We start from the raw sequence: 12,926 nt of genomic DNA, 5'->3' as shown, positions 1-12,926 counted from the left end.
AAAAAAAAAAAAGCAATTTTACAATTTATAGGTATGGCTCTTTTTTTTTTTTTTTTTTTTTGGCATGGGCAGGCTCTAGGAACTGAACCTGGGTCTCCAACATGGCAGGTGAGAACTCTGCCACTGAGCCACTGTTGCCCCCCTAGGTATAGCTCATTTAAAACTAAACAAAAAGTTACTCTTTAGTTTAATCACCCAACTAATACTAAAGGAGTTTTAATTTTTTCAAAAAAATCAAATCTGCCCTAAAATGAAAAAAAAAGCCAATATGATAGATGTTAAGTAATGTATAGCTTTGAATGTAATTTAAAAAGAAGAATTTCATAAATATTTTGAGCAATGGAAGCCATGTTGAGATAAATATATACTTTTGTTAGATTTTTAAGTTTAATGAGAATGCTTCATGGTCCAGAATTTCTTTGTGGTTCAAGTAATTAAACGCAACTTAAAAAAGGAGGTGATTTTCAATGAATGGTCATCCATACTAAAAGAACATTGGGGACTTCTGGGAAGATGGCCGACTACAGCAGTTTGAGATTAGCCCTGCTCCATGGAAAAGCTAGAGAAGGGACAGAAGTAAGGCTGACCTGAGAGAGCCTCTGCACAGCATGTGGCAGCCCTGGCTGCAGAGGCTGAGGAACTGAAAGGCAGAAAGCTGGACACTGGCGCGGAGGCATGGAGCCCGCGGAGCCCGTGGGAGTGCACGGACAGGTACATGGGACCAGGAAGTAAGCCAGGCCGCTTCCTTGGGTGTGCTACCCTCACCAGCACAGCCCCATGACCAGCGACTCACCCCACACGCCTGAACCCCATCACCCGCTCCCATTCCCCAGGCTCCAGGCACCCCCACCCCACCAGCCCCCAGTGCACATACCTGCCCCACACCCCCACCCCAAGTGCAGCCCAACCCACCTCTCCTGCACCCCTCCCAAGCACTACCTCCCCCTTCCTGTTTCCTACCGGCTGTTGCCAGCACATAAAGGTTGTGGTAACTAACCTTCGTACCTAGGCTACCCCTGCCCCGCCCCACCCCGCCCCATCCCATAGTGTCTCACAGCCTCACCCTGCCCTCCCTGAGCTGCAGGCTCATGCATGTGCAGGGCCCCCCCCAATCATGTCATTCAGCTCTGGGTACTGCACATGACAGCAATCCTAGAACCACACATGTGCACAGCCCTCAGCCTCACTTCTCAGCTCTGAGAAAGTGCTGACCTGCACAGTTGGGTCACATTTGCCCCCAATCCACAAAGGAGCAACACCGACTTGCTGCCACAGGTCTACACATGCGCACAAAGGGCCCCATGCCTTAGACCAGTGCATACCATGGTAACGTCCCCCAGACCGGTACACCCACACAGCTGCATCCTCCCTGGCCACTGGGCACCCACGTTTACAAGCACCAGTGTAACATCCCCAACCTGCTCCCATACCTGCCCTGAAACAAATCACCACACTGAGTACTCCACCCTATGCCCTGCTCCCTGCTGTACAAATATCCCACAAACACAAGGCCTTAGACTACTGAAAGAAATCAACTTTCAAAGTAAATCAATCAAGATATCTACATGCAATGAAGACAGCAGAAGATCACAAGCATAGCACAATGCAGACAGCTATAGACCTGCCTAATCACCAAATTAAAACACCTGGGGAGACACAGCTGTTGGAACAACTAATCATAGATGTTCATACACCTCTACTTTAAAAAGTAAGCAGGACAGCAAATGACATAAAGGAGATCAAGATGACAGTAGAAGAACACAAAGAGGAATTCAAAAGAATAAATAGAAAAATAGCAGAAATCACAGAGATTAAAGACTCTGTTGACCAAATAAAAAACATACTAGAGTCACACAACATCAGATTTGAAGAAAGAATAAGTGATACAGAAGACAGGATAACTGACTTCGAAGAGTCCAAACAGCAAATGGCAAAAAAGATGGAAAAAATTCAATGAGAACTCAGGGAAATGACAGACAAAACAAAGCACACAAATATAAGAATCACTGGTGTCCCAGAAGGAGAAGAGAGAAGTTACAGGCTAGGAAGAGTAGTTGAGGATATAATGGTGGAAAACTTCCCAACCCTCATTAAGGACATAAATATACAAGTCAAAGAAACCTAAAGAACTCCAAACAGAATAAATCCAGATAGACCTTCCCCAAAGCAGATACTAATCAGTCTATCACATGTTGAAGAGGAGCAGAAAATCCTGAAAGCGGCAAGAGAAAAACAATCTACTCTACACAAGGGAAACCAAATAAGACTGAGTTCAGACTACTCATACAGTGGTAATATATATTCAAGATCCTGAAAGAAAAAGACTCCCAGCCAAGAATTCTGTACCCAGCCAAATTATCCTTTAAAATTGAGGGAGAGATTAAAGCTTTCAGAGACGAAGAAGTCCTGAAAGAATTTGTCAACCAGAGACTGGCCCTACAAGAAATACTAAAAGGAGTTCTGCCAGCTGAAAAAAAAAGACAGGAGAGGGAGACTGAAGAAGGGCATAGAATTGAAGACTACCACTAACGGCAATTTAAAGAATACAAAGAGTAAAAGGGAAAAGAATATATAGATCTGACAATAAAATAAAAAAGATAAGATGGTGGAATCAAGAAACATCTTTTCAGTAATAACTTTGAATGTTAATGGACTGAACTTACCAATTAAAAGGTAAGGTACAGATTGGCAGAATGGAATAAGACATTTGCACACCGATGTTCACAGCAGCATAATTCACAATCACCAAAAGATGGAAACAAATCAAATGCCCATCAATAGGCAAGTGGATCAACAAAATGTGGTATATACATACAATGGAATATTATGCAGCAGTAAGACAAAATGACATCCTGAAGCACATGATAACATGGATGAGCCTTGAGGACATAATGCTGAGCAAAATTAGCCAGACACAAAAGGACTGATACTGTAATGCTTCCACTTTTATGACCAGCATAAAGTATAATCAGAAACTTAAATACAGAATACAGGGGACTTAGAGATACATAGAAGCTAGAGATGGGTGAACCGTTAGCTAACGAGGTTGAACTCCAATGTAAGGGAACAGATAGGAGTGAAGGTGATTCTCTAGTGGGTCTAGAAGTAATATAATATTACCATATTGAAGATGAACAAGATTGAAAGGGGTTGTATAGACCTACACGTCCCATGACTCACACTAGAAATATGAATAGGTTCTTGTAAGAATTACTTCAAAGATATGATTCTCGTATAGAGTGTTTAAGACCAGGGTACAGGGGGAAAACTACTATTGCATGCTAAGAGCTACGTTCAAAAGGAAACCATCAGTACTACCACAGCAACAGCAGAGGTAAATAATGAGGTGAGGGACAGGAGTTAAGAGGAGGTTTTGATTTCCTATTTGGTGAGGGTGTGTTTATTGATTTTCTGTCTCTTGGGAACAATGAAATTGTCAAAAATTCAGAATGTTGTTGGACTGTGGGCTTTGGGCCTCTACATGATGCCTGATGAATGCAGGTGGCTGAAGGATGCACCGACAGAGAAGTAGAATGGTGAACAATGGTGTATACTTATGAATGAAGGCTGTACTGCTACAAAAAGGAACGATGCTATTAGGCATGCAACGATGTGGATGAACATGTGGGATATTTGGTGAGACAAAATAAGCCAGAATCGAAAAAACAACAATGGTATGGTCACCTTTAGAAAATGCCTATAAGAAAACAGGGGCCTAGATTGTAAGCTTTTACAGCAGATTCATTAAGTCCGGAGTGGTGATTATTATTTCTGGATTTTCAGAGGCTGTTTTATATATATAACCTCATATTTAGAGATAAGAACGAGGCTGACAGGTTGGAGTTAAAGTAATTCAGAACATAGGGGTAAGGAAGACAGTGTCTATATTTTAGAACCACACATACTCTTTGAGACCAATGGAAGAAAGGTTTCTTTGATCTGGAACTGAAATTTTCTGTAGTGCATAATCTAATTCAACCTATCTGTATAGTTCATTTGAACAACTGGCACACAGAGAGCACAGAATGAGAAAGAGGTTCTTTAATCCTATATAGATTATTGCAATGCCTGGAAACATCCTAGAGTATATTAACCAAATAATCAAAAAGTATTGGCAAAGGTTCCCTGAGGGAGGGGAGAAAGAATATGTAACTATTGAACTTTACCATCAGGGAATCCTTTGATACTGTGTCAAATTTTAGAGACACCCAAATCAATAGGCCATGCCCTCGATCATGAGGCTTACTCTTGTGAAGTGTATGTCGGTAGTGGAGAAGCTTAGCTACCTACAGGCATGCCTAAGAGTTGCTTCTGGAGGACCTCTGTTGTTGCTCAAATGTGGCCTCAGCATCTTTAAGCCTAACTCTGCAAGTGAAATCATTGCCCTCCTCTCTACGTGGGATATGACATCCAAGGGTAAAAGTCTCCCTGGTGACGCGGGAAAGGACTCCCAGGGATGAATCCAGACCTATCACTGTGGGATCAACAATTACATCCTGACCAAATGGGGGAGAAGAAGTGTAATTAATAAAGTATCAGTGGCAGAGAGAGTTCAAATAAGAATTAAATGGAGGTTGCTCTTACACAAGCTTCAGGTAGACCTTGCTACCTATCATAACCTGCCAATCCCCAACCAGGACCATTCCAGCCAATCCTAAATAACACCTAGGGCAATTTATAAGATTCCAGAAGGGTTCCAGGCACTAGAGTAACGTTCCAGACACCAACAACCTCCAGATGGGTCCCTGGTCCAGATAAGTCCTGAAAACCATAGTCCAGCCTCTCCAGAGTATCAGATGGTTCCATCTCCCTACCCCATATTAGTGACAGACCCTCCCAATATCAAAAATTTAGAATTGCCATAGCCCAAACAACCCTAATGAGAGGTATGGAAAGATCAAAGGGGATGTTGAAATTATACACACAAGATAAGGCTTAACAAATGAATATGATTGCTGAATCACTAAAATGATATCTCTTCTAGTCTCCAGTATTTTAGAGCAGCTAGAAGTAAAAACTTAAAATTGTGAAATTGTAACCCATGTCAAAGTCTGAAATATGTTCTACAATTAATTGTGGTGCTGTTCTTGGAAATTTATAACTTTTTTGTATATATGTCATTGTTCACAAAAAAGAAGGGAAAAAAAGTCAATTGTGATGATAAAAAAGTTTTTAAGCCCTCTAGTCTCCTATCTCCTGGAGCGGCTAGAAGAAAAATCTGAGAGGATCGTATGTAGCCCATGACAAACAGTGGGATCTAGACTGTAACCACTTTTTGAACCACTTTGAAAACTTGCTTTTTTTTTTATTTCTTTGTTTTGTATATATGTTATACTATACAATAAAAAACGTTTAAAAAAATATTGCATTCAGGTGACTTCTAGATCTAACTATAAAAAGCAAATTAAAACTTTCCAAGAAAATGATCCCTATAAATTTTGGATATGGAAGAAGTTCTTTAAAAAGGCAAAATAGTAGAGCAAAATAAAGCAAAGATTTATTTTGATCTGAGTAAAATGATATTAATCTTTTTTATTCTCTTCTACCTTTTTTCAGCTCTATTTCTTCTCCTACCTAAACGTTTCAAACATACTCTGAACAGAATAGATGTGTATAGACACATGTACCCATGATTTAATCTCATAGAAATATATTAGAGAAGACTGCAAAACCTTGGAAACATAAAGGAACAGATGGAAATTGCTGTCTTCCAATTTTCCTCATGGAAAAAACACATTTTCTTCTAGAGAGAAAAATCTCTCAAGGTATTATGGTTAAAGAAAAAGGTTCCATTTTTAATTAAAGGTATTTTTCTTAATGCTATGAGATAATAGCGCAATAAACCTTTATATTAAAAGGTTTTAATTTTAACATGTCATCCAATAATTTAGTTATCCACTTAATAAATACTTTCTGATCACTTACCTATCATCATAAATATATAAGTAATTAGTTCTCCTTAACTAATTTGCATTTTTCATCTTCACAGTCACTTTCTGGCTAAAGCTAGAAACCTGGGAGTCACTCTGGAGACTTCCCTTTCCTTAACTATGCAACCAATTAATCACCAAATCCTAAGGATGCAAACTTCAGAATGGACGCTGAACCATCTACTTTTATGCTGCTGTTCTGCCTCTACCCAGTCATCTCTTGCCTAAACTCTAATCGCCTTGTAATGACTTCTCTGTCTGCATTCTGGACATTTTCCAATATACTTCCCAAATCTGGCTCTTTCACACCTCAGAGAACATCCTCCAATGGCCTTTCAATGGCCTTAAAATCAAATCCAAACTATTTCTCTGGCATTCAAGGCATACAGGATTTGGTTCCTGCTTATCTTTACATCATTAACTGGCTTTGTGAGCTTGAGCAAGTTATAGGATCTCTCTTTACATTATAAATTTTGTGCTATAAAATGCAGCTGAGAAGTGGAACTTGTAAAGTGTTTATGACAGTTCTTGGTATATAGTACTAATGTATATTAACTATTTTAGTTTTTAATAGTCAATAAAGACAGAGCATCTGCTCTGTATATAACACTAAGCAAGGCACTTCAAACAAATTAGTGAATGCTTTCAAATATTTCTCCCCAAGGCACACCCACCCCTTTCTCACCACTGCCAATAAGGGCTAACTACATTTAACTCAGCTCATTAAAATCTAGCGTTTGGGATACAATGTCAATGGCACAAGTTTAGGCTGGGGAAGATTTGGTTTATAGCATTTTCAGAGTTAATGTGAAAATGCCTTAAGGATTTTAGATGAACTGCAAGCATTTAAGAGAAAAGAACACAGTGGTTTCCATACCACTCCCACCCACCACAATGCATGTACAGAAAAAAAAAACCACCCAAGAAATATTAGAATATGATACTATTCATATCTAAAACACGAGTAATAACACTTTGCATTGGTCAGATAACATTCGGTTATTTGTTTTTAAGGCGTGTACCATATTTTAACAGGAACATTATCATACTGAAATAAGAATCAACTTGGGACAAGCAGAAAGGTAAGAAGCCTGGAAATAGTGTTATATTGAGCCAATTAAGGGAACTGAAGCAATTGGCCTGTAGAAGAGAAGACCTGGAAGAGCATATGGACAAGATATTTCCAACATTTGAGAAACCTTTTATAGAAAAGATTTTATATTGGTTCTAATAAGCAGAGCTAGATTTAAAGAATATACATCATAAGGAAGAAGATTTTAATTCTCATTACTGCAGTGATTCAAAAATGGGAGGAAAATACATGGGAGAGTAACAAATGGCTCTTCACAGGAATAGTTCTAAGGAAAGGCTAAACAATCATCTTCTAAGAACAATGTGGTAAGAGTTTCCTTTTTGAATAGCTAACATTTACTAAGCACTTAATGATGTGCTAAAAGCTTTATGAAATTATTCATTTAACCCTCACAACTTAATGAGCTAGATATTATTATTGTACTGACTAAGAAATTGATACAGTTTAAGTGATCTGCCCACAGTCCAACTACTAGTAAGTAGTTGAATCAGCAGTCAAACCCACACTGCTGGAGTTTGGTGTCTTAGCACCATACACACACTACTTCTAAGCTAGATGATGTCTGAATGTTCTGTACCTCCAATTTCCATGAAACAACTTCGTTGACTGGCATCCCATAGGCCTATGATTTCCTTCTACTAAGATTTGTTAGGTAAGGAAGTATTTCTGGACTAGATGAGTGTGAGCTATTTCCTAGAGAGTTACAGGAATTCTTAAGCAAGGGGAAATGGGTGTAACAGAAGGGTTACATTAGTCTATATAAACCCTCCAAGAAAAAGATTGAAGTCTCTTTGAACAGAGAAGACTATACAAGAACTCCCTCTGTTCTTTCAAAACAAAAATTTCTAAATAATTTCAGATATATAATCATTTAAAATATGTGAAAGCCTAACAAAGGGATCCAAGAGAAGGATCAAAAGGCATAGCAACCTTTACAAATACCTTCTTCTTGCTACTAGATTAAAAAAGTGATAATCGCAGGAAGTTACTAAAATTACTAACATTCTAAAAATAGAGTAACCACTACACAATATTCCCCATAAGGAGAAATTATAAAGTAAAATGTTCTGGAATGATTTGAGACCCAGATAAGAACACGGTAGATAAATGAACTAATGGTAAAGAGCAGAATACCCCAGAGAATGCACAAATATTCTGTTTGGTAAAAACTTTTGGGTGTATTAATATGCTCAGATGTCTCATATGGTCTCATCTGGCACAATTTTGCAGTGATAGTAAAAAATACAATTTGCTCATTTAGAACATGTTTTAGAGCTGGGTGAGAAATAATTTTCCTAAATTGAATATTTGGGAACCAATTACAGCCCCAAATCTGCTATTAACCTCAAAATAGGTAATTGCAAGTTTGTGTCTAAATCCATTTGTCATAATAGAGCAAATTAAAAATCACATGATGGACGTGATTAATGTGTGACAGTTATCATGAGCACCATGAGCCCAAACTAATAACAACATCAAAGAAAGATTCCAAATGTGATGCAGCCATGAAGGCAAAACTAATTTTCAAATTATAATGGCATCATCCAAGAAAGCTAATGTTTTCTTTGTGTGATAGTCATGGCTGGGCATCTGGAGGATGGCCGGCCACTAATGTCCTAATAAATGGCAGGCACACAGTGGAAAGGCTGTCATAATGTGGCCAGCCGAGCACAGTTGCTACTGTTCTTGTCATAATGGACTGGCCAGGCAGTGGGTCACAGGGTGCTGGAAAAAAAGTAAGTCTCATTACTGTTTCAGGCTCAGAGCTCGATGCGGCTGAGAGTTCTGACTCACTCTGTATGTAGATGTCTTCAATGTATGTGGGTAATACTCCTGTTTAATTCTGGTCTTTTGCAACATTTCTTCCCTATTATGCTGAAAGAATGCCAGAATACTTGGAGAATACTTAGCAGTGTCATAGCAATTAAAATGTTTTAAATATGTGTAGAGCATCCTTTCAGCACCACTTTTATGTTGTCTTTAAGAAAACTCCCTGCAGAGTCTGAGTACCAATTTTTTAGTTGGTGTCACTTAATACTTGGGCAAGCACTCATTGAGGCAGGTATTGCCTGGCCTGAGTACTTTCAGATGAACCACATAAGGGAAGGCAATGCCCCTACCCTGGTAGACAAACTGTTACAAAGTCAGGGCAAAAGCCTTTTCACCTTAGGTCCCCAGTACCTAATATGGTCCTTGGTCCCAAGTAGATGGCCAAGAAATAAAAGGTAGTATATAAGATAGTTTAGCAAACTGGCTTTTAATTCTGGCTCTGTTATTTACTAGCCCTTGTGACCCCAGGCGACTTACTTCAGCTTTCTGTCTCAATTTCTCTCTGCACAAATGAAAAACAACTGTTGCAGAGATTTACTTTGATAATGTACTAAAGCCTTTAATACTTGGTTGTGCTAAAAACAATGGCAGTTTATTGCATCAAATATATTTTAATGATGAGAGCTGCCTGAGAAGTATACAGTAAAGGGAGACACAAAAAAATTCCAAGGCAGTCATTTTTCATAGACCAATAGTGGCAACCAACTTCCTCTGACTGGCATTCTATGAAATGAATGGAAGCAATCTTTACTTGTACAAAAAAGAAAAATCTAATTGGTTTTGTAACACATTTCTTACATGGTCCAAAAAAATCTGCCCCAAACCAGTAAATTCTCATAAGAGTAAATGCTGATCAGTATTATTTCTTTTAGCTCAGCAAATTTCTGAAAATCTTGACTATTTTAACTCTTGGCAATCCCCAAGGATAAACTCATGGACACACATGCACACAAACTCCTTTTAGTTTTTAGTCATTTGTGTAAGTGTGAACATATTTGCAAGTTTGAGTATAGAGGCAAAATAATTGATGGTTCCTCTTAAATATAAGCATTTCTACATTTACTTTTTGCATTCTGCTAGAATGACCTTTCTATGATTGTATGATAAAAATTGGTTTGCTTCTTGCATTGCTAATAGTTCTTCAAATTAAAGTGAATATTTTAGAGTTGCAGTTTCAGAATTGCAATTTTCCACTTTTGCCTCCAACTTCCCTGAAACATGCCAATATCACCTCTGGGAAAAAAAAAAAAAACTTATTAGTAATTTGTAAATTCCAGAATTAGAATTGGTTAGAAATGATACTATTTTAATTACTCCTTAATGAAGGGTTAACTTTGACCCTTCATTAAGTTAGGTCTTTCAGGACCACTTCAAATTAGAGGTTTTTCTGAGGTATGTCAAATTTTGTGTTTACAAATGTGTTTGTGTTATTTTAATATACCGTCAAATAGCTTAGATAATTAAATGATGATTTCAGTGGTTCTGTTTCAAATATTGGCATGTTTCCAAAATGTAGGCCTGGAATAAGCAATCAGAGATTAAAGCAAGGTTATTTGGACTATTTAAATGGCAAAAACAGTATATTAAAATAGTCACACATTCTGACTAAGCTATATTGTGCATGTGAATATGATTGGAACCTAAAGAAGTCCAGCTTTTCTTAGAACAGTCAATAAGTTGATTTGACTTGCTTAATGCATAATACATAAATATTCAATGCATATAGCTATCTGAAATCCATATGTATATCTTGTGATTTGTGATTACAACCTTCTAAGAGACACAGCCTAGGTTCCACAGCACAATGTCTATCACATCAGAAACAACGACTGGACTGGAAGTCAAGAGTCGTGACCTGTCACTTCTTCAGTCACTCTTCTAGCTCATTCTTTATGTGCTTTCTATGTGACTTCACATGCTGATTATCTCTTCTCCTTGAAGACATGACAACACATTACTCTTTACTTCGTCTTCCTCTAATCATGACTACAGTGTTCCTCAAGGCTCAGCCCTCCTCCTTTATTCTCACTAAATATGGCTGATGTCTCATTGGATTTCTCATACCTTTACCTTCTTACTTGGTGTTTTGGCTTGCTAATGTTACACCAGAATGCAATATACCAGAAATGAATTTTTTTTTATAAAGGGAATATATTACGTTACAAGTTACAATTCTAAGGCTGTGAAGACATCCAAATTAAGGCATCAACAAGAGGATACCTTCATTCAAAAGAGGCCAATTGCATCAGGGGTTTCTCTGTCAGAAGGCACATGGTGACATCTGCTGGCCCTTTACTCCTGGGTTTTGTTGCTTTCAGCTTCTGATTCAGTGAATTTCTCTCTAAGCATCAGTGGGTCCTCACTTAGCTTCTCCAGAACAAACTCTGGATTTCATCTCTTAGCTTAGCATCTCCAAATGTCTATCACATGGTTTCATCTCTCTGCTCTGTGTCTTTTACTTTCTTCATACAGGGCTCCAGTGAAATGATTAAGACCCACCTTGAATTGGGTGGGTCACATCTCCATGGAAACAACCTAATCAAAAACAATAGGTTTGCCCCAGCAAGATTGGATTAGAAGAACATGGCTTTTCTGGGGTACATAACAGCTTCAAACTGGCACACTTGGCATCATACTTCAAATGTCTATAGCCCAGATTCTTCACCTTCTCTTTCAAGCTAGCTCCCATGACTTCCTTTTCCATCAATGATATCTCACTAGCCAAGGTTATCCTAGCATGAATCTTAAAATCATCTTTGAATCATTCCTTTCCTTTGTATCTTCTAAATATAATCAATAGGAAGTGTTTGGAATGGAGAATGTATTGAAACTATATCCATCTTTCAAGGACAAGTGCAAATGCCATCTCATTAATGAATCCTTCCACAGGCATTATTTCAGATTGACTTCTCTTTCCTTCTAAATCAAATTGTGTTGAATAAATTCACCAGTTATACTGATTATTAATTAAGTATAAACATTTTTATATTTCTCCCAAGACCTAGAAAAGTTTATGCTTGTAACACATACTCAATAAATTTTCGAAGTGTCAAATCATTTTTCTTTACAACTTGTTCTTGCGGACATTTTGTCTAAAACATGAATAAAATGCTTCCAAACATTTTCCAATAGTTTGAATATTAAAGCCAAATAAAAAAAAACTAATTGAGTTCTGATTGAACATTCCTCTTGAAAGGGGCATTATATTTTATATAATATTTCCAAATGAGAAAAAGACAAATAATATTTATGCACAAAAATGCAGGTAGAATAACTATGTTAAAAATTAGGTACTTTACTTGAAATGGGGCCATTTAAATAGATATTTTCCCTGACACTTATATATTTGAAACTTGCAAAAATAATTTAAAATAGCAATGGTTTTAGGGGCCAGTGCTGTCTCATTAAGAAAGATCAGTCCAGAAAGTAGGTTGAACCATGCACTGAACAGTAGTCAATGGACCTGTAGGGCAATGGAGGGCACACTGTTACAGAGAGCAGGGGTCTGCAAAAGGAAAATACTCTAGTTCAATTTTCCATTGCCCAACTCAGGGAATCATTAGTACACAAAGACAGCTGATTTTAATTGTTCAGACTGGGAGAAGGGCAATCTCAAAAGCAGAGAATTATTTTTCCCCTCCTAATTAGTCAAAGAAAGTTGACATACCATGGCATATACGTGAGTCCACAGGAGAGAAAACAGATTTTAAAAGGAGTGATGAATGAAGAGACAGCAGATGGAGACAAAAAGGGTTTTAAACAGATTACTAAAAATGAAGGAATATTGGGATAAACTAATAACAGAAAGTTGAAATGGTTAGGAAAAAATAATAAACATGAAAAGCAGAAGAGAAATGAAAATGAATGTCTTACATTCTGAATAGAAAAACTGAATTTCTCATTTTTATTATCTACAAAATGAGGCTCAAGAACTCTCGATATTATAAAATTACTACTCTAATGCAAAATGTAACTTCAAAGCCAGAGTTTTCTCCACAAACTACTCAGGAAATTAATCTTGTTAACCTACTTAATATAGTATAGATATTTTGAATGATACACATTAAGCATTT

General features: G+C 37.6%; 1 protein-coding gene and 1 long non-coding RNA gene across 6 annotated transcripts in view; one reads left to right on the top strand and one right to left on the bottom strand.

The window, feature by feature from the left end:
• Positions 1-12,926, bottom strand: part of FBXL17 (F-box and leucine rich repeat protein 17) — a 574,971-nt gene that overhangs the window by 92,535 nt on the left and 469,510 nt on the right. The gene's annotated exons all lie outside the window — the stretch shown is intronic.
• LOC143665525 (uncharacterized) overlaps positions 8,775-12,926 on the top strand; it is a 39,770-nt gene continuing 35,618 nt past the window's right edge. For 3 of the 5 annotated variants that reach the window (XR_013167032.1, XR_013167029.1, XR_013167028.1), the window contains exon 1: positions 8,775-8,847. This is a non-coding gene — a long non-coding RNA (uncharacterized LOC143665525). The remainder of the gene's footprint in view (positions 8,848-12,926) is intronic. The other 2 variants (XR_013167030.1, XR_013167031.1) reach the window with 1 other exon arrangement.

Source organism: Tamandua tetradactyla, chromosome 21 (assembly GCF_023851605.1).
Source record: "Tamandua tetradactyla isolate mTamTet1 chromosome 21, mTamTet1.pri, whole genome shotgun sequence".
NCBI classification, from domain to species: domain Eukaryota; kingdom Metazoa; phylum Chordata; class Mammalia; order Pilosa; family Myrmecophagidae; genus Tamandua; species Tamandua tetradactyla.
This window is presented reverse-complemented; position numbering and strand designations above follow the sequence as displayed.